The sequence below is a fragment of the Cariama cristata genome, unplaced genomic scaffold (genome assembly GCF_000690535.1).
Source record: "Cariama cristata isolate BGI_N322 unplaced genomic scaffold, ASM69053v1 scaffold20289, whole genome shotgun sequence".
Taxonomy (NCBI): domain Eukaryota; kingdom Metazoa; phylum Chordata; class Aves; order Cariamiformes; family Cariamidae; genus Cariama; species Cariama cristata.
Window position 1 is genome coordinate 130352 of NW_009636684.1, and position 5849 is coordinate 136200.

A 5849-nucleotide genomic window follows, 5' to 3' on the forward strand; every position below is an offset into this window, starting at 1 on the left:
CTGCCACATCGACATAGCTGAAGATTGGAAACAGCGTTGGTTTTCCTCTAGGCTCCGAAATGCCATTAGGCATGTCATAAATATCCACAAAGTTCCCCCTCTCTCAGCCAAATGACAACTTGTACCTTATTATTCTTTAAGTACAGAGCTTATTTTTAAAAAGGGGAGGGGGAAGGAACAGTTATGCCATAAACACATAACAACAACAAAAAAAGTGTTGACTGGTGCAGGGCGATGGAACAAGGAAAGAAGCAGCCATTGCCAAGCTGATCCCCACAGAAAGGGCAAGACGTTTTATGAAAACTGATGGCAGTTTAGTAGTATTTAGGGAGTAGTACTAGTGCTATCAGATGGGAACGTTTCTGAATCTGCCATTGCAAGCATGCAACAATTCTTTTTTTTTTTTTTTTAATTCCAAATGCATTCGCAACTGGAGAACACTTTCCAAAAAGTACGCAATGGGCAGAATCAGAAAATTATTTCCAATAGATGACAGGCGTTCCAGTGTCACTTAGTCCCCAACAGCTCTTCTACAATCAGAAGAGGAGCATCTTCTCTCCTCTTCAGAGCCAGTGAAAAGGACAGAATTAGCAGAAATCAGGCCAACAAAACCACATTAAAGTTAAATTCATGCCTTTCAGTCTCTTTGCCAAAAGGCACTCTTTACCTACCATCAATAAAAACACAGAAATAAACCTCCAGCCCAGTGATGACAAGAGCACCCCTGGCATGTGTCAAAGCTCCTTTTCTGAACCACACTCTTCCTATGGTGAAATCAAGGGCTTACTGAAGTACTTGCCAAACTTTCGTCGACTTTATTAGGGTCCGTATTCTGTTCCTAGTATTTCCAACAAGGAGCTGCCAAGCAGCTGAGTAACTAATGTAGTGGCCAAGTTTGTATGCAGGGAGGATTTATTTTTTTTTCCCCCTGAAAAGAGATTAGTAGGAGCCCTAACACCTTTTGACAACAGGTCTACTTGCCCCATGTCAATGTTTCCATGGTGTTTTATGTACTTACCATAGAGACAGGACTCAGAGACCTTTAGGTAAGTGCTGTCGTCTGAGAGCTTGTCAGGACCCAAACCTACCCAGTCGTGTGCGAGCATGCAGTCCAGTTTGAATAAGTGTCAGTTTGAAGTATCAAGCAGTTGAACAGAAGCTGAAACAAGCCTTACTATTGACACGAAGCTTCAAAGACAAATAGCAATTAAAAGTCCTTCACTAAACTCAACACCGTCTCTAAAAGCTGATGAAGCTGATGATTCAAGGGAAAGATATGGCAGAAAGGGAAATATATCATGCCTCAACACGTTTCATTCCCTTAAACCTGCATCTTGTAATAAAGCAGGATTTCCGCAAAAGAGGTCACTAATGCGAGTGAAAATAAACAGCAATAGCACAGCTATGCGACATACAGCTGTGTGTGTATATGCAGCTATTTCAGACAGCTGTGGGATGCTCAGATGAAATCCAGATCTGCAGGATCTGGATTTAAAACAAGAGAACTCAAGCGCCGCTGCTCTTGACAGGCGTCGGAGCAACCCTGGCTCAGCTAGAGGAGGGACAATCTCTCAACATTTACACAGAGCAGATAACAACAGAGGTCAGTCACTGAGGGTCTGCTAGGAAAAGCACAATCAAGACAACTTCCACTTTCTCTCATGTTGATATATAGCGCTTTTGTTTACATTTCTTATTTCTCAAACCAACTCCCAGCCATATGCAATGGTTTCTGATCCAAGCAGGATTGCAGACAGACACTATCAGAAACAACCGTTCAAAGAAAACCTATCACGAAGCACAAATTCCCTTGGGAGAAGGAAGGGACACTCATCCTCCAAGTTTGTATGGACAATCGCCATGATGTCCCAACACAGAACATACAATGCTCATGACTAATTGTAGACTACGATAACAAAAATTCAGCACGGAACTGTGCGCGGTAATGCAAAGACTCACATGCCACAGAGAAAACACGACACTCTTAGGGTTGAGTAATTCTTCTCTGAATCACAACACACTTAGAGCTATGACCAGTACACATTACAGAAATAAAACCATTAAATTCTGCCATTTTATTTCAAATCACGACATGGGCAATGACTGTAGGTTTTCTAGGAAGCTTCTTGTAGCTACTGTGAGATACAGCATTGCTCACTTGCCCCCCCCAAATCACTCTGTGGCACAAGTTCTGTTTCAGTTACGACGTACCTACATTTTCCTGGTCAGCAACAGATCTCTCTGATGAAGTAGGTGTTATTTTAAGTGTAGAAATCATGAGCAGATATCCTTTGGGATGGGAGGCACGCTATTAATGTAGGATGTTATTACAGAGGTATCTAGTGTGAATTCCTTCTGTTACATTTCTTAGTCGCACTCAACAAACTTCATTACACGTGCAATGACCAGCCCTCAATTCAGCTGAATCCAGTTGCTCTCCTCCAGCAGCTGCATGCAATGATAACCAAATTCTTGCATGGAAACCTAATACTGTGGGTAGGACGTAAAGAAAGCTTAGTCAAACCATCAGATTTCAGAGATCTCAAAAGCTCTCACGCCAACTGGTTACAGTCAAAGCACTACCTGGAAAATCCACCCTGCTCAGAATAAAGCCATAAAAGGTTTAAGTAGGTGAAAACAGTATTTTAGAAGCTGGCAGAAGCCATGACCAGCACCATGGCTTTCTCAGATTCCAACATATTTGGCACCGCAACACTAATTCTTCACAAGATCTTTATTTTTTCTAGAATAGGCCAATCTCGCCAATCTAACCTATTAACTTTCCACTACTCTTTTATTGAGTGGCAGTGATCAGGTACAGTCTAAAAACTGGTTTTCCATTATCCCAGTGGAGAACCTCCTAAGCCACAGACAGATTCACATAAAAACTGTTCAGTCAGGTGCAGTTTTCATGCCCTGTACCCTCATGGAAATATCACCGTGGCAATTTTTATGCTTAATGTGTGTGCTTCCATTTCCCTACCATCAGTATGCCAGCTCTGGGTGAAGGAATCTCTTAACATTTAGAGATGAAAAGTCTGAAGGTATCCGCTGCTCACTGCTTATGGGTAAGGTTTTCATGTTTTTTCCCCTCCTCTGAATGAGGACTGTGCATCTCTTCTGCAAACACGTAAGGGCACAGCTTTCTTTCCACCAGGTGCTGGAAAGCTTTGATGAGATCTGTGATGGGGTGGCAGAAGGGTCGCTTTCCTGCTCTGAATTTCTCACGTGCAGCAGTCTCACTTCAACAGAGAGAAAGCAAGATTAACCTTTAAAGCTTGAAGAATGAGCATCAACATTTTGTCCACTACCAGAGCTATGAGCCAGATTCTTAAGTTTCCTACAGATTTTCTGCGCATGAGAAAAAAAAAAGAAAGAAAATGTAAGGAGCAATTTTTATGTGGGAAGGGCTAAGCCATCAGATGAGTGAATACCTAATAGCCAGCCAAGGGCTGCCTGCTTTGCAACCAGCAGGGAACAAAATACAGAATGCTACTGTTCAACGAGCCTGGCATCTCCCAGAAGGATGAGCTCTTGCCGCCTCTCCTCTCCGTTGCTGACATCATTCCCACCCCTTCATTCCTTCCTTAGGAGAGATTTGACTTGTTTGTACAAGAGAGGGCCGGCAGCGAGCAAGGTACAGCAGGCTCACTCCGCCAGCTGAGCTCCCAGACAGCTCTGCCAATTTAACTTGGTCCTGAGTCAGTACATCTGCCCTATACTTGCAACGTCGTCACTTTGCCTATCAAAAGCTCAGTAGTTTTCACATCAAGGCTGAGACGACAGTTGAGATCAGCCAAGATTTCCCCTCTCATTTCCCCGTAACACGAGCAACTCAAACCTTTCCCAAGACCTGTGCTAACACGTTTACCACTCTCAGCCCCTGACAGTTGCTAAAAGGGCTCAGTGTTCCCCCGTACCCAAGCATTCTGCAGAAGCTCGACAGCACAAATTCAGTTAGGCCACAACCATGCTAGCTGTTTCACCAAGATTTTCTTTGCAAAAGGGAAAAATCACAGTCTCGTTCCAAAAAAGAAACCGCAAGTCTTAAAATCTTACGAGTAGTTTAGTGAGCAGATGCTGAGCATGCCAACGGTCTCGAGCTTTCTTGCAAAGTCCTAAAAAATAAGAGTTAAGGAGCTAGCAGTAGAAGTAAAAATTAGGCATAAAGCTAAAATTGGCCTGGCAGGGTAATTCTGATTAGAAAGCAGAAAGTTGCACCAGCTTGCTGTCACCGTGCAGCTTCTTTGAGCAAAAGGTGTGGGAGCTCTTAATAGCAGTTTAAGGCCAGCAATTAGCTTGAACACTGCTGAGCTCCTCTAAGCTTCTTACGTGCCGCACAGCCGATTGCTAAACTTACAAAGGGTAATTGATCCTGGCTTCCCTCGGCTGCGCCTCTCTCTCCATCCCTGTTCTCGTGGTCTCTACCCAGCCAGGTTCGTGAGAGACAGCATAAAAGATGTGCCTATTGGGAGACATCGGCACCTTCTTGAATGGATCGGTGCCAGCAACCTCCAATCACGCAATCATCTGCGCGCTTCGTAGCTCAACAAGTGGAACCAGAAAACACAGCCTAATCAAGGTGGGGACCTTACAAAACACGCAGGTGCCCTTCATGCTCAGCCCAACCTCCCGTGCATGCCTGCAAACAAGTAGCTCATTATGCAGCCTTGTAAATCTCATGACTTCACCAGAACAGAAGCTGCTATCTGTGTGAAAAAACAACTGGGCTCCCAGGATACCCAAGATTTCAAACAAGCCACAGTTGCTCAAAGCCATTGCTGTGACCCTTCCTACAATACTAAGCAGGTTTTCCTTCCTTCTTATTCACTTCTCATTCCTTGTCCGGGACCACTCATCGTTGCTCCTGAATATTAAGTACATTTTTTCCTCTCGCAGCTAAATTCCCACTTGGCCTACAAAACACTTTGGAATCTCAAAACAGAAATGGTTATTACAAACCTGTAGAGAGGATTATAAAAGATTACATGCCCCTATTACACAGCTGCCGACTTCTCAGAAGGTTCTCAAGTGACACTTCTCCCCCAAAGCAAGGAGAGGCTTTCGTGAGAGGTTTAGGAAGTGGAAAATGAAGAACAGCAGAAAAGTTAATTATTGGTTGAGAGAAAAAAAAATCTGTAGTTTTTCCTCTTAATTTATGCATGGTCCTTTTCTTACCCAGCTCTATACCCTTTCCCTTGTTCTTTTCTCTGTAGCGCTTGCTCTCACCAACCCCTGATCTCCATCTTACAGCCTCTTCAGCACTGAGCATCCAGACTGGGCTGTTCCCTCTTAATTCTTTCTTCCTTGAAGCAATGCAGGAAGAAGACGAGATGAAAAGCATCCCAAACTTAAGAAGGACCTTGGCCCAAGGCGGCTGTGAAAAAAAAAAACCCAAACCAAAACAATTTAAAAGCAAATACTGCTCGGTTCCTGCACATTTTTTAGGTGCACAAAAAATATACTAGTGTACTTGCGGTCAAAGCTAAACATATGTGTACCAGAAGCACGGAGCTTGGCAAAAGCACCGTTACCAAAGGTTCACAGAGAGCTTTACTCTCCGACCCTTGCCAACAAGGCATCAACCAGCTGACATTCATCTGTCACAGACTGGTTTCAAGAGAGCAAGACCCTTTTGCTTTCTTCTGTCGAGGACAGCGGTATGGGAAGAGCACAGGTAGAGAAGCATCTCTGCGGAGACGAGAACGAGCCACAGGAACAGACAAGGTGATGAGATAGTGACCACAAGAAGTTCAAGATGAGCAACTGAAAAACAAACACACTGTCTTTCATGTGCAGTTTGAATTACACCATGCAGGCTGTTTCTTTTAGAAGTTTTCATCTTTGGC